The following is a 21,366-nucleotide window of genomic DNA, read 5'->3' on the forward strand; positions in this document are numbered from 1 at the left end:
CCTATGTCCGACCGGGAGACCGCACTTATATTGGGTGATTGCCAGGTTGATCGGGCAATCTAAAATCTCATTGAAGGTTTCCCAGTATCTGGAGTTGTATGCCTTGAGTGTGTCGCTCGACTTCATTTTGACACTGAGAAGATGGTCCACCTCTTTTGGCGTTTTAGTGTTGGTCTTGAAACGAGTCACAAAGGCTTCCGCCAACTGCTGCCACCTTTTGATGCTTCCCTCTAGCAGCCTCTCAAACCATTTCAAGCCCAGCTCTCCCAAACTTGACGGGAAGATAAGGCACATAAGAGCGTCATTGTGCCTATGTCCGGCCATGACCTGCCGGAAGTGGCTTACATACATGTATGGATCGGTCTTTCCATCATAGAGCGTAAACTTAGGCTGGTGAAAGCCCGCGGGGAGCGATGTGGTTTCTATCTCAAGGGAGAAAGGGGTGGTGTTCAGCCTCGCCAAATCTGTGTCTAGAAGGACAGGCACGGCCGGGCGGGGTGGCGGCATTACGACCTCCTCACTGGCGTGACCCTTGTAAGATAGCCGCTGGAGCGTCGGCACTCTTTCGACCTCCCGTTGGCGAGCTCACTCCTTTAGGACATCCCTCAAGTCCTCTAAACGGACGGAGTAAGAATATCCTGAAGTGGTCGCCGGACGTAGGGATGGTAGGCACTATCTTGCGCGCTAGACTTCTCTGCAGGCGTATCTAAGTCTCCACACCTATAGCTTCTGGTGATAGAAAGGGAGGGAGTGCGCCGCTGGCTCTGGCTGCCTGAACGGCGGGGTTAGGTGCGCTCACTGTGGTCTCCCACTCCAGCGACACCCTTCCCTTTGACCTAGCATTTGAGAGCTTCTATTTCTACCGCCATTCTCTGGATGACAGTGTCTTGGTCCCTAAACTTGTGCTCTAAACGTCTAGCGTGCGATTCTCTTCGCCACCGGTGTCCGTCTGGGCTCCGTGAATGACCAAAACTTCTACCGCGCTTATCTCGCACATCTCTTGAATGTCCTTCTGGGGAAGTCTCCAGGTCCGCCATGTTCTAAACGGCGGGGAATCCGTCTCTCCATCTGGCTGATTCCGGGGTAACACCGTCAATGGCAGACAATGGTATTTCGTCCTTGTTCGCCATTGAAAGCGATCGGATGAGCTTGGAAGACAAGGTTTTGTCTGTTGAACTCTTCCAACAAACGATGCCAATTATATGGGGAGCAAATATTCGTCGCTGTCCGTACTCCTTTCGTCCAAGCTCCGTGTCTGTCCGATCAACCTAAAAGCACAACGGTGGTGAGCTACCCGGCGGTGTGTTACCGGAAACCCCTCCAACGGTCAAGTTAGCACACACTCAGAGAGAGAGAGAGGGAGAGAAAAACACATTGAATGTAAGTCTATCTCACTAAACGATGTTCCATCCTCGGCATGGAGGGCGCAGTCATGCTTATATACTTTCTGCGCTCAACTCTGCACCCATTAGTCTCTTTACACGTGGAGCTGCTCTCCCATCTGTCAGCACAAATCCAGCGAACACCACCTAACCAAACTGCCAGACAACATTAGCGGGAACTCGGCAACCCAACGGTATCATCTCGGCCTCCTTCGACTGAGCTACTTAACAAGTCCAACAGTGCCACTCGCCGAGCTCCATCACAACCGAGCTCGGTAGCATTCCAGTACGGCCGTGCTCCAAACAGGTTAGGCTGGTCCGTGAGAGACCTTTCTGCCGAGTTACATGCGCGAACAATAAGCCAGGGTTGACAGACGATCTTCTCGGCTGAGTGGGCCCTAGACCTCAACCGAGCAATCCACTCTAGTTCAGCCAACGTTAGCTTAGCCCAAACATGCTCGGACCTCTTTTTAGCCTGGTCATTACCACGGCCCAAAGCCAGATTATGAAATCTCCCTCACAGACATGCAACAACTCTTCCCACAAGATATAATATTAAGGAAATCCACGCCACTGGCCTAACCACAAACCTAGCAACCTCAGTGGCATTGTGAACAGCTATACTTTTTGGAGTAATTTCAGTGAGGAGCAAAACAGCAACAGTCATCACCCCAGTAGTTGCACTCACACCAGCTTCACCAAATATTATCGTTGGTGCTTTTTGTGACAAGTGCAGTTACTCCAATGTTTACCACAATTGTGCCAATAAGTATAGTTGTTAGGAACCGCGTAACATCAATGCTAAGCATTTTGAAAAACACCATCCTCAAATTCCTTTTCAGCAAACTCTTGCACCTTCCAAGGCCTAAGAGTGGTGATTGAAGTTTCAGCCATAGAGAAAAATGCTGAGAGACCCAGAAGAGCTGCCAAAACCAAACCTTGCTCTTTGAAAACTCAAAGAACCTTCTCAGTGTCGCATACAATGAGTGTGCCTGTTGCTATTACTGTGATTCCAAGTAAAGTGTCGGTGTCCTCAATGAACCTCCAATCCTCCCACTTACTTTCATTTCGGTGCAATCTTTTGATCCAACCATCTCTTGTTGCCATATACAAGATGCCCTCTTTATCCACACACACGTTGTAGACGCGCCCATGGGCCTCGCTACAGTTCGGACTTAATTTGTGTCACGGTCTTTAATCTAAACCAAAGAGTCCAAATCCGGCAAATTGCTTTGAGAAACAGATATTTGAAAAGAAGTGCTAAACATGGACTGCTTTGCAAGATATAGAGTCGCCACCTAAATATTTTTTATGGGGGAATTTAGGAAACCCTGACTCGGTGCCAAAGGCCACGTGTCCGTCATCACCAAAGTTGCCTCGGCTCGGGAGCTTGGGTACGATTGGGGAAGGTCACCTATGAGCACCCCCTCTCACTCGATCCGAAGATCGGCCTCTACTAACCGTGATATCCGTTTTTGAAAATGTTATGTGTTCTTATTCCGGTTATTAGCCTAGAATTACTATGTTATGCGCACAGCAAACAAGCAAAGACCAAATCGCCTAAATTGGAACAAAACATTTCATGCTTGTTTTGAAGATGGTTTGCTACTCGCAAGTAGGCTAAAATGAAGGTTTTGCCACCCTCAAGTGGGCTTTTAGAAAAACATGATTTTGTCACTATCTAGTGGGCTTAAAACTCACAGTTTTTAGTGCATTATTCCAATTTAGGTAATTCAACCTCCATCCACAGGCACTCAAGCAGTTATATCACATAAGCAGCTAGCCTCATGGTAAGTATGTTGTCATGGCAACACTCACACACATGCAAGGATGCTAAAGCATGAGAACTTACTGAGTACTCCGAGCCAAAACAGAAACTAGTTAGTAATCATATGCATGATCCTAGTTCATGTTTAAGATGGCTAATGCAATACATACAAGATGCAACTACAATAGGCTCGGCTATTCTAAGATGGCATGTGATGATGCTACAACTAACATGTATTCAACTTTGGAATTAAAATACAAATGCAGTTAGTATGATGCGCCGAGCCCGGTGCATGCAAAACAAATGTATGAATGCACGCATGCATAGCATTAGGTATGCTAATTTAAATATGCCCTAGTCTACCATCATAAGCGGGTAAATAAAAGGGAAGAAAGACGTGGGGTTGGAAGACATACACACACTCACGCACACTTATTACACAATTGCCCTCGCTCGGAGGGTCCGAATAAATATTACAGTCCGAATGAATAGTGCTAAATTAATTATTACAGAAGTTCCAATTAATTAACAATTTAAACAAAGAATTAAAGTGGCCACAGCCCCTGCCTCAAAATGCGTAGATGATGCATGCTTGACTCATCTTGCCCAAAAATCCGTACCATGCCACTGTTGCCTCTGTTTACACTGCCTTGCTCCTCCGAAAATTGTGCAACTCCTAAGGTGCACTCTCTGGACACTGGGGAGCATCACCGACCAAGCGAAATTTTCACCGGCCACGTCCGGATGGTTATCGACCATTTTTAAATCCATCGGCAAATAATGAATGGCCGGTCGGCAGTATATTTGGCCGGCCGGCCAAATATTCCTACAGAACTTGTTTTTGACAACAGCAGAGGGCAGACAGTGCATGGCAAGGAAATTCAAAGCAATTTATGCATGGCCATTCTCCCTATTATGCAATGGACTCAAGGGAGCATGGCCCTCAACCCTCGGGCCATCAATCATGTACTTCAATGCATGATGGCCCAAAAGCCAAGTGTGCAACTTTGATATCAAATGAAATGCAAGCACAAAACACATCAAAGGGCCCCAACCCCTATCATGGTTGATCAAGAGGCAAGGGAATGCACAATGATGCGCATGCGACCTAAGCATGCAAACAATCATGCGAACATGCAATGCAGCTACATGGCACACACAATGCTAACAAAATAACATGCACAACGCATTGAAACATGGCATACACAATGCAGGATGGACTTATACCAATATGAGTGGACCTCATCCACACTCACATCAGTGGCCAATAAGATGGAAATGAGGCAACCGAAATGCACACAAACATGTCCAATGCATGGACTGATCCTAAGATACAACACGCAACTCTAACTAAGCATGGAAAATGATGAAACATGGCATATGAACGTGCAAATTCCAGCACTGAAGTATGATGCTAAACAGCCCCAAAACATGGAAAAATGGCACCCGATGCATGAGATGAAACCCGCAACTCGAAACTAGGCACACGGAATGACTTATAGCTATACAAAGCATGCATTATTTGATCATGAAGCATGAAGACAGAGCCAAGATAGTCCCAAAATATGAATATTTCTAGTTCAAAGCATGGCCAAAAAGTGCTAGTAAGATGGACTAAAGTAGCATGCAACTTTGACTAGCAAACATGGTTTACATGGCAAGTGTGTGAAGCATATGGCACCTCACCAAACCAGCAAAAATCAGTGAACAAAACATGTGAAAATAGGCCCAAATAACCACTGAAATGAAGCCAACACATGCAAAAATGATGAGCTCCTTTAGAGGGCTATGCGAGGGATTCTTAAGCACATACAAGATGGACACTTAGCATAGCCAAATCAACTCTGAAAATCAAATATGGTAGTCCCAAAACTCACCAAATTGACCCTGGAAAGTGGCTTCAAAGCATGCAAGATAGGGTCTCTTTGGAAGGCCAAAATGACCACCAAACAAGTCAAGGAGAGAGGGGGTCACCCCCCTCTGATTTGGAGGCTCAAAACAGTGTGCTAGCCACTGAAAATCCACTAGATTTTAGTGGCTAGAAGGCCAAACAAAGCATGCAACAAGAGCTTAGGTGTAAGGCTCAAAATAAGGAACAATCAAGCATACAAGGAAACATATGACCTCAAACAAGAAAATGCCCTTAATAAAACATGAATATGATATCAAAATGAGACTTTTTTCAGTTTATGAAAAATCTCAAAAATGAACACAAATAGGGCTAATCTATCATGCAAAAATGGCCCTAAAAGAGAGAATAGAGACAAGGGATAGCAGATGGCCTCAAACAGTGAATAGCCCTTCAACAAAGTTGAAGAGGGGCTCAAAATGAAGCACTTTACAATTTATGACCAAGTCCAAAACAGCTCACAAATAAGACTAAAATACCATGCAAAAATAGGCCTAAAAGAGGGATTAAGCGCAAAGGATGAGGAGAAGACCTCAAACAGCAAAAAGTCCTTGATCAAACATGAAGGTTAGCTCAAAATAAGACTATTTCTAGTTCAAGTCGGAGCCCAAAAATGTAAGCAAAAGGAGATAAAACATAGAGCAAAATAGTGCAAAAAAAGGGGAACATAGGAGCTTACCTTTGTAGAACAACAACAAAACAACTTTTGGTCCAAGGAAATGAGCTTCTAGCCTCTGGAAATCAACCTCAAGTTGCTGGAATGGAGTATGGAGGTCGTAGGCTTGGAGGTGTAGTGTAAAGGGTGCAAGAACCTTAGGATTTGAAGGGTTTGGGAGAGAGAGATATGGAGAGAGCTGAGAATTTTTTAGAGAGAGAGAAAATTCTTCTTCCTCCAAGTTGTATCTCTTCTCTTCTCTCCTTGTCTCCTTTTTTTTTTTTTGAAAATAAGCTTGATTGATATAGAAATATATCAATCTGCAGCTCCTCAGAGCTCCCACGTCCAGGCATGGGCTGGGGTATGGCCTGGAATGACAGCTGCCAGCTGTCTACAGAAATATCTGTTGAAAACCACATTTGGCTGGCCGGCCATCAAAGTGGTCGACCGGCAGTCAAATTGGCCGGCCGGCCATCACATTTGGCCGATTGAAAATCAAGGTGGCCGGTGGGCAGGAGACTTGGTCGACAGGCTCCCTCCTGTCCTCAGGAACACATCCACAAGGTCTTGGTGCAAAACCAGACACAAAGCAGTCGAGTCAAGAGATTCTGAGGCAAGGCGTGCAGCCGAGGCCTCCGGGAACTCAAGACGAACACAAACATGGATGATCACCGAGTGCTCACGCGTTGACGTCCAAGTCTTGAGGACGGTCAAAAATGGGGTGTCTACACACGTCTTCTGGGTTCTTCAAAAATCCTTCTCCAAGTTTTGTCACTTTCAGTAAGAGGCTGTTTGTGGGAAGAAAGGGAGCAGAAGAAGAGGGTCGAGGCAGTTCAACTGGGTCTGGAGATATTGAAGAGAAGAAGAAGACTTGAAGTGTGATTGCAAGTAAACAACCTAATACAAAGCTAGAACATGTTGTCTTCCAATGCTTGGAAGAGGAGGCCCTTGCACTTGCAAAGGCTGCTGCTGAACTTGAATCCATATATAGCTAGCTCGGCAATTAATTAATTCACTACTTGATCACCACTACTATGATGAGAGAGAGAGAGAGAGAGAGAGAGAGAGAGAGATAAGTATTATTTTTAATAGCCCCACCCCATGTGTGTCTTTTTTTTAGCTTTAAAAAATGTTGTCCCTCATTCCCTCTTCTTTTACCGAGTGAGAGACAATGGCCAGCTAAGTCCAACCAGATAGAAAGCAAAGGACACATGGGATGGTCCAATGAGAAATTCCACCTTCACATCCCTCTTCTCTCTTTCTCTTCAAAATCATTCTCTCTAAAACAAAATATATTTGCCCACCTACACACATCATCATAATCTATATTCCATCTCCCCCAAATCATATCACCGACCAAATATCCTTCTTTTTTTATTTTTTTTTTATTTTAAATTTTTGGGTCATCACATTAAGTTTGATTGTTTTATAGTTGTTATGTTATCGTTGTGAATGTTCATGTTTATCTAACTACAATCACATTTTTCTCATGACAAAAAAAATAAATGAAAAAAAAAGAACCATTGAATTAATTACAATCAAATTAAAAAATCACATTTAAAAAAGGCAGTGGCTTTGGTCCAGTCCAAGATCGGACTGAACTGTGCTGTTGGGCCCGTGGGGGCCCACCACAGCTCCCGTTTTGATAATCCGAACCGTTCAATGTGTAGAACTCGTCGAGTACTATATGCTTGTAAAAAATCACGTTGATCGGATATCGATAGCTATGTGAACAAAATAGTTTTTTATCAACCATTAATTGTTTCACCGTCCATTTTTTTTTTATACAAAACTGATTTGATCACATAGCTATTGATATCTGATCAACGTGATTTTTTACAGGCATGTAGTAATCGACGAGTTCTACACATTAAACGGTTCGCATTATCAAAATGGGCCCAAAAAATGGGCCCCATGGGCCGAACTGGACAGGTCCAGTCTTGATCTCAACTTGAGACAAGCTGGACCCTTTAAAAAAAAGAACCATTCAACAAACTACAATCACATCACATTTTTTTCATAATAAAAAAAACAAAAGAAAAAGAAAAGAACCATTGAACTAATTACAATACAATCAGATTAAAAAAAAGAACAATTGAACTAATTACAATCACATTAAAAAAAAGAACCATTAAACAAACTACAATCACATCACATTTTTTTCATAATAAAAAAAAAATGAAAGAAAAAGAAAAGAACAATTGAACTAACTACAATACAATCACATTAAAAAAAAAAGAACAATTGAACTAACCACAATCACATTAAAAAATCACATTAAAAAAAAAACCATTAAACAAACTACAATCACATCACATTTTTTTCATAATAAAAAAAAATAAAAGAAAAAGAAAAGAACCATTGAACTAACTACAATACAATCACATTAAAACAAAGAACAATTGAACTAACTACAATCACATTAAAAAATCACATTAAAAAAAAGAACCATTAAATAAACTACAATCACATCACATTTTTTGCATAAGAAAAAAAAATAAATGAGAAAAAAAATGAACCATTGAACTAACGACAATACAACCACAAAAAAAAAAAAAACCATCACAATTTTTTGTTGGGGATGTAGATATGCCAAACACTTGGAAAGAATGGTTAAGGTGCCGTTTGACAACACTTACGTTTTCAGTTTTTAGTTTATATTTACAAAAATTTTAAAAATTCAAATAAAAATTTGTTTGGTAAATTTTTGATTTATAAATCGATGGTCTCAGTTTATAAATTTGGCCAAAAAATATAAACACAAAAAATGAGTTTACGTTTTGAGTTTTGAGTTTTTTTTTTTTTACCACCCAACACTAGCCACCACCCGCCACCATTTTCCACCATCGTCTTCCGCCACCACCACTCACCACCCACCACCCACCTGCCACCACCACCTACCACCCGCCACCACCACCCACATGTCACCCACCAGCCACCACCCACTCGCCACCACCACCCACCCCTCGCCACCACCACCACCACCACCACCACCCATCACCCACCTGCCATCCACCCCGCCACCACCCACCACCACCACCACCACCCGCCACCCACACGTCGCCACCACTCGCCGCCACCACCGCCACCACCACCCACTCGCTACCACCCACCACCCGTCACCATCACCCATCCACCCACCACCACCCATCACCCACCTGCCATCCACCCCGCCACCTGCCATCCACCCCGCCACCACCCACCACCCACCACCACCACCCGCCACCCACCCGTTGCCACCACCCGCCACCACCACCACCACCACCACCACCCACCACCCGTCACCATCACCCACCCACCCACCACTACCACTCGCCACCACCCACCCGCCACCACCCATCCACTTGCCACCACCACCCACCACCACCACCACCATCCACTCTCCACCACCCGCTATCGTCACCCATCCACCCACCACCACCACCCACTCGCTACCACACCCGCCACCGTCACCCACCACCACCACCCGCTACCTACCCGCCACCACCACCCACCTGTCACCACCAACCACCACCCACCACCCACCACCACCACCGTCACCCACCCACCACCGCCCATCGTCACCCACCCACCCACCACCACCACCGCCCACCCGCCACCACCCACCACCACCCGCCAGTCGCCACCCACCCACCACCCGCCGCCACCACCACCCACTCGCTACCAGCCGCCACCGTCACCCACCCACCCACCCATCCATTTGCTACAATTTTCCACCACCGTCTTTTGCCGCCACCACTTGTCTCCACCCACCACCCGCCACCACTTGCCATTTCTCACTCTTTTTATGTTTTTAAATTTTTTTAAACATTTTGTCTAAACCAAACGCGTTTGTAGTTTATGTTTTTCAAAAAATAAACAAAAATCAGTTTATAAAATTTTTGTAAATATTAACTGAAAATGTAAACATTACCAAACAGGCCCGTATTTGAGTTTAAGTTTGGCTATTTTGCAGTTGTTATACTCTCTTTGTGACTGCTTATGTTTACCTAACTACAATTATATTTTTCTCATAACCAAAAAAAAAAAAAATCATTGAACTAAGTACAATCAAATTAAAAAATCACATTAAAAAAAAATCATTAAACAAACTACAATCACATCACATTTTTTTCATAATAAAAAAAATAAAAGAAAAAGAAAAGAACCATTGAACGAACTACAATACAATCACATTAAAAAAGAAAACAATTGAACTAATTACAATCACATTAAAAAAAAAAATCATTAAACAAATTACAATCAAATCACATTTTTCTCATAAGAAAAAAAAATGAAAAAAATGAACCACTGAACTAACTACAATATAATCACATTAAAAAAAAAAAACCATTAAACTAACTACATCTACATTAAAAAAAAAATAACCATTGAATAAACTACAATCACATCACATTTTTCTCATAATAAAAAAAATAAATAAAAAAAAAAGAACCATTGTACTAACTACAATACAAAGGGAAAATTAGTCTAGGGTCCCTCTCCCACTTTTCGTAATGGAAGAGATCCACAAAATTATTTTTTGATGTCTAAGGTCCTTCGACCCCAAACTCATATATCACAGAGAAATTTAAGAAGTCTATCTCTTCTCACTCTCTGCTCTGCTCTCTCTCTCCTACATCAACCCCAAACCCTAGCTTCTTCCTTCATCCTTGTGAGCTTGCTCACAGCTATCAGACCTTGTTCTTGCTCAAACACGTCTAGACCCACGAACCGTGGTCTTGACGGAGCTGTGAACACAGACCAAATCAACGAGTTACTCCGAAAGCACCGAAACGGAATCGCGGCAATCGACAGGCCGACGAAGAGGACTCCGCGCTCTCTCTCTCTCTCTCTCTCTCTCTCTCTCTCTTTCTTATTGGAAACTCTCTTCTATTTCTCTCTCCCTAATCTCTCCCTACAAAGTGTGAGTTTACTTTTTCTGTCCTTGCTGGCTTTGCCTCTGGATGTGTTTTTTTTCAAACTTTCCCCATTTCTCTTCCCTTCATTTCTGACTTTAACATCTCATTTTTCTCAGATATATTTTGCAATTCCGTCACCTTATCCATCAAATTTTCCCTCAAATGTTCAATGTTGTCTTTTGATTTCTTCAGTTCCTTTTCCAGTTCATAATCTCTCTGGCTTGGTAAGCTCTTCTTAAGCTTCATATGCAGCCCCTCATTCTCCTCCGACATGCCTTGTAATTTAGTTTCCTTCAAATTTCTCTAGTTGTTGAAATTTCTCTGGTAGATCTTTGGTCTGTTCAAATTTCTCTGGTAGGTCCCTAGGTTGTTCAAATTTCTCTGGAAGTTTTGTTATTGCCTCATGCTATCTCTAGTTAATCATTTATCTTGCTGTGCATTTGTGTTGATGCTATGAAAGTGCTCTTGCTTATTTTGCTTTCATGGTGCTGCTACAGATGATGTAGAAAGAAGATGATGATGATGATGAAGGTTGCTTGCTGCTTTTTATGGTTGTGAAGAAAGATTTCAATGTCAAGTGGAATTTGATGAATGAATTATGAGAAATTTTCAACTATACCAACTTTATTAGATTTGATTTCATTGAATTTCCAAGACCTCTTCCTCTGCAAAGAAATTTCAATTTTCTAACATCTCATTTTTCTCTGATATATTTTGCAATTCCGTCACCTTATCCATCAAATTTGCCCTCAAATGTTCAATGTTGTCTTTTGATTTCTTCAGTTCCTTTTCCAGTTCATATTCTCTCTGGCTTGGTAAGCTCTTCTCAAGCTTCATATGCAGCCCCTCATTCTCCTTCGAGATACCTTGCAATTTGGTTTCCTTCAAATTTCTCTAGTTGTTGAAATTTCTCTGGTAGATCTTTGGTTCGTTCAAATTTCTCTGATAGGTCTCTAGGTTGTCCAAATTTCTCTAGAAGTTTTGTTATTGCCTCATGCTATCTCCAGTTAATCATTTATCTTGTTGTGCATTTGTGTTGATGCTATGAAAGTGCTCTTGCTTATTTTGCTTTCATGGTGCTGCTACAGATGATGTAGAAAGAAGATGACGATGATGATGAAGGTTGCTTGCTGCTTTTTATGGTTGTGAAGAAAGATTTCAATGTCAAGTGGAATTTGATGAATGAATTCTGAGAAATTTTCAACTATACCAACTTTATTAGATTTGATTTCATTGAATTTCCAAGACCTCTTCCTCTACAGAGAAATTTCAATTTTCTAACATCTCATTTTTCTCTGATATATTTTGCAATTCCGTCTCCTTATCCATCAAATTTGCCCTCAAATGTTCAATGTTGTCTTTTGATTTCTTCAGTTCCTTTTCCAGTTCATATTCTCTCTGGCTTGGTAAGCTCTTCTCAAGCTTCATATGCAGCCCCTCATTCTCCTCCGAGATACCTTGCAATTTAGTTTCCTTCAAATTTCTCTAGTTGTTGAAATTTCTCTGGTAGATCTTTGGTTTGTTCAAATTTCTCGGGTAGGTCTCTAGGTTGTTCAAATTTCTCTGGAAGTTTTGTTATTGCCTCATGCTATCTCCAGTTAATCATTTATCTTGTTGTGCATTTGTGTTGATGCTATGAAAGTGCTCTTGCTTATTTTGCTTTCATGGTGCTGTTACAGATGATGTAGAATGAAGATAATGATGATGATGAAGGTTGCTTGTTGCTTTTTATGGTTGTGAAGAAAGATTTCAATGTCAAGTGGAATTTGATGAATGAATTCTGAGAAATTTTCAACTATACCAACTTTATTAGATTTGATTTCATTGAATTTCCAAGACCTCTTCCTCTGCAGAGAAATTTCAATTTTCTAACATCTCATTTTTCTCTGATATATTTTGCAATTCCGTCTCCTTATCCATCAAATTTGCCCTCAAATGTTCAATGTTGTCTTTTGATTTCTTCAGTTCCTTTTCCAGTTCATATTCTCTCTGGCTTGGTAAGCTCTTCTCAAGCTTCATTTGCAGCCCCTCATTCTCCTCCGAGATACCTTGCAATTTAGTTTCCTTCAAATTTCTCTAGTTGTTGAAATTTCTCTGGTAGATCATTGGTTTGTTCAAATTTCTCTGGTAGGTCTCTAGGTTGTTCAAATTTCTCTGGAAGTTTTGTTATTGCCTCATGCTATCTCTAGTTAATCATTTATCTTGTTGTGCATTTGTGTTGATGCTGTGAAAGTGCTCTTGCTTATTTTGCTTTCATGGTGCTGCTACAGATGATGTAGAAAGAAGATGATGATGATGATGAAGGTTGCTTGCTGCTTTTTACGGTTGTGAAGAAAGATTTCAATGTCAAGTGGAATTTGATAAATGAATTATGAGAAATTTTCAACTATACCAACTTTATTAGATTTGATTTCATTGTATTTCCAAGACCTCTTCCTCTGCAGAGAAATTTCAATTTTCTCTGGGTTGAACCCAAAGAAATTCTTTGGGAAGTTCATAATTTCTCTGGGTTAGAAGTAATTTTCTTTGGGAGCGTTTTTAGAACCTTCTATCTGTGACACAGTGAAAGCTTTCAACAACATTTGGTGGAGGATCAAACCCACGGCAGTCCATGAAAGGCTAAGGAAATTTCTCTGGCAATGTCCATGAAAGGCTAAGGAGGCCAGAGAAATTCAAAATTTCTCTGGACCAATTTTCTCTGACTTGAATTTTCTCTGTACCAATTTTCTCTAGATTGATGCTGAGGGACCTTAGACATCATGAAAATATTTGATGTCCTTTATACTATAAAATCATAATATCAAGGACCTTAAAAAAAATACCCCCAATACAAATACATTAAAAAAAAAATCATTGAACTAACTACAATCACATTTTTATCTTTGTGAGTGTTTATGTTTATTTAACTACAATCACATTTAAAAAAAAAAAAAGAACTATTGAATTAGCTGCAATAACATTTTTCTCTTTGTGAATATTTATGTTTATTTAAATTCAATCATATTAAAAAATAAAATTATAAACAAAAAGAAATAAATTTAATCATACAAATTATAAATTTATGCTATCTAACTATAATCATATTTTTCTTATAATAAAAAATAATAATTAAAAAAATTATTAAAATAGGAAATAAAAAGATTATTTACAGGCTACACAAAATGAGAAAACGTAAAGGCAACACAGTTTGCATACGTGGGAAAGAGTGAAGAGGGGACAATTCAAATTCAATCTCTGTATTTATACAAAATAAAATAAAATTAAAAAGAAAAAAACTTGAAATTGAAGCTCAAACCGCGTGGGGGTGACAGCAATGTCATGGGCTTTGGTACCATGATCAAACAAAACAACATTGTTAACGCGGTTTTAAAAACTTGTAAGGAGTTTACAGTTAGAGAGAGAGAGAGAGAGAGAGAGAGAGAGAGAGAGAGAGAGGACCTTGACTTCACTTTGAGAGTACCGTCCATAAGGATGATTGCTCACTGTTTGTATGGGAGAGTTGAAAGTGAAGAAGTGGAAAAGGCTTTAGTGAAGAAGTGCTGTCGTAGAAGTGAAGTGAAGAAATTGAAAGGTTCTAATAGGTATGGTAGAAGTGAGAAATGGTGTAATGAGTATGTGAAAAGTTGAAAATGATGTGTATGGGAGAAGTCAAAAAGACTTGAGAGAATTCAATAAGTGTTTGAGATTTTTTTTATTTTTTTAAATCAAAAAATTAAGAAATTGAGGTTGAAATATTAGAGCTACTAACAGATTTGTGGGTTAGAAACTCCTTTTTCCTTATATAATACTAGCATATCACCCGTGCTATGCACGGATTGTGTTTACAATTATCTATATATGTGAATTGTGATTTTTAAATATTTTTTTTAAATGTCTTCTTTTTTTTCCTTTTTTATATTATATTAAAGTTTAATATTTTGATAATAATCATATGTGTTTGACTTTTCAAAGAATTAAATGTCTTTTTTTATTATATTATATTAAAGTTTAATATTTTGATAATAATCACATGCGTTGGACTTTTCAAGAAATTTTTTTTATACTTATTCTTAATGCATTAAAGTGTTATTATGAAGGATAATAATCATATGTGTTGGGACTTTTCAAGGAATTCATATGTGTTCTTAATGCATTAAAGTGTTATTATGAGGGTAAGACTTGGGAGTTAAGAGTGTTAATAAATGCTAAGATTTTTTTTTTAAATAAAAAAATCAGGAAATTTAGATTGGGAGATTGGAGTTCCCACAAGGCTTGGGGTTAAAACCCCATTTTGCTTAATATATAGTATAGACTAGCCTATCACCCGTGCTATGCACAGGATAATTATAGATATTTATCTTTGTTTGAAAAAAAAAATTTAATATATAAATTATGTTTTTTAAGATTTTCTATAAAAATAATTTAACAATCTTATCACTAACCATAGTGTATGAGAGAAGTTGAAAAGGGTACTGTATTAACTATACACAGATTGTATCTATAATTATTTGTATGAGGGAATTTTAAATGCTGATTTGCAATAGGTATGTGAAAAGTTAAAAAGAGTGTGTGTATCGGAGAAATTAAAAAGATTTGAAAGAATTTAATAAGTCATCAAAAAAATTAAGAAATTAAGGTTCATATATTGGAACTCACACAAAACTTATGGGTTAGAGATAAATATAAATAAATAGATAGATATAAATATAGATATTTATATTTGTTTTAAATTTTTTTAATATACAAATTATTTGTTTTGGAAAAAGGTACTGCAGTAATTATGAGAGAAGTCAAAAAGTCTTGTGGGTTGAGAGAAGTTAATAAATGCTAAGGTTAATTTTTTTTTTTTTAAACAAAAATTGAAAAATTAGGATTGGCATATTAAAGCTCCCACAAGCCTTGGGGGTTAAAAACCCATTTTTACTTAATATATAGTATAGATACTAACATATCACCCGTGCTATGCACGGATTGTGTTTACAATTATCTATATATGCGAATTGCGATTTTTAAATGTCTCCTTTTTTTTTCTTTTTTTTTAAATGCCTTCTTTTTTTTTTCCTTTTTTATATTATATTAAAGTTTAATATTTTGATAATAATCATATGTGTTAGACTTTTTAAGGAATTAAATGTCTTTTTTTATGATATTATATTAAAGTTTAATATTTTGATAATAATCATATGTGTTGGACTTTTCAAGAAATTTTTTTTATGCTTGTTCTTAATGCATTAAAGTGTTATTATTAGGGATAAGACTTGAGGGTTGGGAGAAGTAAATAAATGCTAAGATTTTTTTTTTTAAATCAAAAAATCAGGAAATTTAGATTGGGAGATTGGAGTTCCCACAAGGCTTGGGGTTAAAAATCCCCCTTTTGCTTAATATATAGTATAGATAGATAGATAGATAGATAGATAGATAGATAGATAGATAGATAGATATATACATAGATAGATAGATAGATATAGATAGATTGATAGATTGATAGATAGATAATAATAATGTAGATAGATGCACGAGATAATTATAGATATTTATATTTGTTTTAGATTTTTTTAATATATAAATTATGTTTTTAAAGATTTTTTATAAAAGTAATTTAACAATCTTATTACTAATCATAGTGTATGAGAGAAGTTGAAAAGGGTAGTGCAGTAATTATACACGAATTGTATCTATAATTATTTGTATGAAGGGATTTTAAATGCTGATTAAGAGATTTTGACCAAATCAATAAATGCAGGCATGTGAAAAGACATGTGGATTGAAAAAATTTAATAAATATTGATCAGGATATTTTGACCAAATTAATAAATGCTGATATTTTTTTTAAATAAAAAATAAAAAATATAAAAAATTCAGATTGAGATATTGAAACTCTCACAGGCCTTGGGAGTTAAAAACCCCCTTTTGCTTAATATATAGTATAGATAGATAGACAGATAGATATAGATATAGATATAGATATAGATATATAGATAGATATAGATATAGATATAGATATAGATATAGATATAGATAGATAATAATAATAATAATGTAGATAGATTTTTAATTGTTTACACTCTTCAGTGGGTCATTTAATAAAATTTTTATAATATTAAACCGTTGTTAAGACAAGTTTGGAAACTAATTTTTTAATTAAGAGATAAAAAAGTAATTACTAAAAAATCAATTATTATTCTTTTTTATTTTTTTACACAATTTTTTTAAATAAAAATAAAAAAAATCAACTATATATTTGCTTGGTTACATTTTTCCAAAAACACTTTTCAGAAAATTCTACTTTTTTGTATTCTGTATTTTTTTATTTTTACTAAATTTTTTTAATATTTTAGGCCTCGTTTGGGAACAGACTAATTTAGTAACTTTTTGACTATTTAGTTAAAATATGAGCTAAAAAAAACTAGTATGTTTGGGATGACTTTTTTGCTTTTTACGAAAAGATGTGCAAAAAGTAGAGAGACAAGAGAATCTTTGACTTTTTGGTATGGGTTGTTATTTTTTGGCTAATTTAATAACTTTTTGACTTTTTGGTTAAAATGGAGGGTTCTCAAACGAGGCCTTAAGCTAATTTTTTTACTTTTTAGAAGCGATCCCAGTTGTCCCTTTACTGTTCTGTTGTATTCCGGACTCGGTTCCGTAAAGTTGGTAGTGGTATCTATCTTGTTGTCGTCCTTTAATTCCACTTGATTGAGTTTTAGGATGTTTTGAGCAGGGTTGTTACAGGTTGGTTAGGCCTTGGTTTCAATTCCTTGTTGTTCAGTTTTTAGGCGATCCGCTCGAGCGGGTCTCCTTGCGCTCGAGCGGGGATTGCACACCCCTAGTATTTCGTGTTCCTGCAAAACTTCTGTAGATGTGATTTTTACGCTCAAGCGGGTTTGTTTACGCTCGAGCGATGGCGCTCGAGTGGGTTTGGTGGCGCTCGAGCGGGTAGTACCTTCTGGGTATAAGTTCTGGGAGGGGGAAATCTATGCTCGAGCGGACTGGTTTTCACGCTCGAGCGGAAGTGCTTTATTCTTGTGTCTTGGCGCTCGAGCGGGCCTTATTGCGCTCGAGCGTGTTCAGTTTTTTTGTTCTTGGCGCTCGAGCGTTGTGTCCTCCGCTCGAGCGGGTCATACGTATATGAGTTATCCGCTGGGTGATTTTAAATCACTTTTTGCTTTTCTTTCTCTCTCCTACTTTTTCTAAAACCATTTCTGAGAGCCTCTCTCTCTAGAAACTCCCTTCTCTCTAGGGTTTGATCTAGTTAGAGTGTCCTCCTTCTCTTCGGCCTTTGTAAAAGTTGTGTTGATCATCGAGGGCGTCATTTTGATCCGAGAATCTTGGTCTTTGGAGCACTTTGGTTTTGGCCTCTTCTCCATCCGAGCTCTAACTTTGAGGTAGGGATATCCTACTCCTCTTTATGAGCTTTGTCTTTAAATTTTTGCATTTTGATATGTTCGGGGTTGTTGGGTAATTTTGAGAGAGTTTGGGCCCTTGTGTAATTTTACAAAAGTTGGGGTTTTTATTTATATAAAACCTAAATGCATGTTTGGCATGGAAAAGTGGAATTGATGTTGAAACATTAATGAAAATGGAACTGAAGGGTTGTAATGTTAATTATGGAAAATGCCCTAATTACATTGATTGATTAATTTGTATAATTAATTGTTGCAAATGAGGGATTGATTTGAAAATGTGGAAATTGGAAAGGGAAGGGGTTAAAGGGTGTAGTTGGATCATTTATCACTCACCTAGTTGAAATGTTGATTATATATCCATTGTTGCATTTATTTTCTGTATAGAAATAACTGCTTTGGGCTATCGGTGGAGGATAGTCTTGATTGTTGTAGACAATGCATGATGATTAGGCAAACTAGAACTAATCACTGGAACGTGTCATTGAGTATGACGGTTGAAAGAATACATTAAATTTATGTGTTGTGTGATGATGTGTATAATTATTGTTTATATGCATTGTGTTGTGTTGGAGGAGATAAGGGATGTACTCCACGGTTTAGGGGAAGATAGGGGATGGACCTCTAAACCGGATGTTGTTGGGAGGAGATAGGGGATGGACTCCATAGACAGAGCTCATATGCTTATCTATTAATGTGTTGACAGAGCTCATATGCTTATCTATTAATGTGTTGACAGAGCTCATATGCTTGTCTTTGGAAGTGTGATAGTGCTCTTATGCATATCTATGGAAGTGATGATATAGCTTGTATGCTTATCTGTTGGTGTGTGATATAGCTAGTATGCTTATCTATTATGAAATGGGAAAGTGCTTAATATGAGTTACTGCCTCATATGAGTTGTTTGGCCAGGTTCTGAGCCATGGTTGTAAATTGAGAATTGAACAGAATTGGAAAATGAATTGTAACATGGACTTGTATGTCATGAAACTGTAAAGTGTGATAAGGGAAAGTATCAGTGTTGGCCATCTATCAACTGCTAATCTTTTAGTCATTGTTCATATTTGGTTTAGTGTACTTCTACTGGGCTGTGGCTCACCCTATATGGGAATATCATTTTCAGGTACAGGTAGCATGCCACCTCCAAGGACGTAGCTTGGGACGCTAGAGGCGGGCATACTTTTGTTGTCTTATTTCTTTTGATGTATTACATGTAAATTCAAGCCAAGGGCTTAATATGTAATTGAGTTAGTACTCTTTTTTTGTAACCAAGTGTTAACTTGGAAAGCTGTAAGCTCGTAGGGCATTTGGTTTTGTTGTTAACATGTAATACCTTTTGGTAATGGAACTCTGATGAATAGTAAAATGTGAAGCTTTTATATATCAATGCATGTCTATGTTGATGGGTTTAATGTTATTATTTTTGAGGGCGTTCCAACTTGGTATCAGAGCGTACCGGGTTCGAATACTTTGGGTATGTGGGAAGTGATTAGTATCACAATGGGTTTGTCTCGCTTGATAGAGACTTAGATGTAGTGTTATATGCTATGTGCTTAATTGATAACATGCTTATGTGTTTATATGGGTATGGGATTTAATTTCTAGGATGTTGATTGGATCCTTGGGTTTTTGGGAGTCTTGTTGGAAAGGCACTTGATCAATGCCGTTTCTAACTGGAACCCTAGTAACGCCTCGGGACTATCATTATCCGGAAATGAAATTCGTAAGTGCTTATGTGTTTATGTGCTTACGTGGAGTGAATTACAGTTGTCCATGCATTAGGACGTGAGTGTTTAGTTTTGGCACATTTGTGAATGTGCTAACGTTCTGTATTACCTTTATTAGGATGTCAGGACGAGGAAGAGGTGCTAGGCATGGTAGGCCTGCGAGGCAGGAAGTGCCGTTATCGGAGGAGGTTCTGGCAGTGTAGGAGGGAGTTGGTCAGGCCAATGTGGCCGAGCCAGCGGGTCAGCAAGCTATGAGTGCCTTGGCCCGAGAGATAGCAGGAGCTTTGGGTATTCTCAGAGTAGGGAATCAGGTAGCTAAGGCAGGGCCTTCTTTCTTGAAGAGGGAGTTCTTCCGGTCTAATCCAGACGAGTTTGTTGGAGACCGTAAGGAACCACTGAAGGCTGACGAGTGGTTAGAACAGATGAGTAAGACGTTCGAGATGCTTGGCATCGAGGGCGGAGCATTGAAAGTGACCTTGGCATCTTTCCAGCTGAAGGGAGATGCGGGTCAATTGTGGAAGTACAAGAAGGCTTGTGTTGGTGGTACTTGGGAGGCGTTTGTGAATGCTTTCCAGGAGAGGTTCTTATCTGCAGTTGCTAGGGAGAAGCTAAGGGATCAGTTTAGCCGGCTTAGTCAGCAGGGTATGTCTGTGGCAGAGCTTGAGGCCACTTTTACTAGTTTGTCCAGGTTTGCACTTGAGTTGGTGGCGTCCGAAGAACGCCGTTGCTATTAGTTTGAACGGAAGTTGAGGCGGGGCCTCAAGCTGAGGGTTGGTGGGTCTTACATTCGAGAGTATAGACATTTAGTGGATGCTGCAGCTCATATGGAGCTTATGATGTAGGAGGAAGACGAGGAGAAGCATAGAGGCTCCAAGCGGGGCCAGGAGGGTGAGGGTGATGGCAGGAGACAGAGGGGTTATAACCCTCAGCAGTCTCAGGGTGGAGTTACTAGATCGACCTTTCCGGTGCCGAGTGCAGGCTCGGGGAGAGGTAATCAGGGAGGTTTGACTTGCTACACTTGTGGCCAGCTGGGTCACAAGTCTTCAGTTTGCCCGCAGAAGGGCGGAGGTTAGAGAGCTGCTTCTTCTTCAGCTAGACCCCAGAGTTAGAGTTTGGGCAGGGGGCAGCCCTTGTCTTGCTATCAGTGTGGTCAGCCTGGGCACCTGAAGAGGTATTGCCCGCAGTTGAGTGCTACTTCAGGAGCGTCTGGTTCTAGACAGACGCAGAGTTATCAGCCAGCTCAGTCTGTGCAGGCCTCGAGGGCCAATCCGGGAGCTTCGTCATCCCAGTCAGTGCAGCAGTCATATGCTCCGAGGGGTGAGTAGGTGGATCAGGGGCTTACAGGGCGCGTGTATGCTATTACCGCACAGGATCTAGTACCGGCTCCATCAGTAGTGAGAGGTACTTTTCTGTTTTGCAACTCGGTTGCTAATGTGTTGATTGACACGGGTGCATCTCATTCTTTTGTATCTGCTACATTTGCATCTGTTTTGGAATTGAAGTTGGCACAGTTAGCATCTCCTATTTGTGTGGTATCGCCTATTGGTAGTGAGTTGATCTTGAAACAAGGTGTTAGAGGTTATGATATAGAGGTCGCTGACCATAGGCTTCCTTTTCCTTTTGCGGTCATGCCCATGAAGGGTTT

This window comes from Camellia sinensis, chromosome 6 (genome assembly GCF_055761805.1).
Source record: "Camellia sinensis isolate YWXY chromosome 6, ASM5576180v1, whole genome shotgun sequence".
Lineage (NCBI taxonomy): Eukaryota > Viridiplantae > Streptophyta > Magnoliopsida > Ericales > Theaceae > Camellia > Camellia sinensis.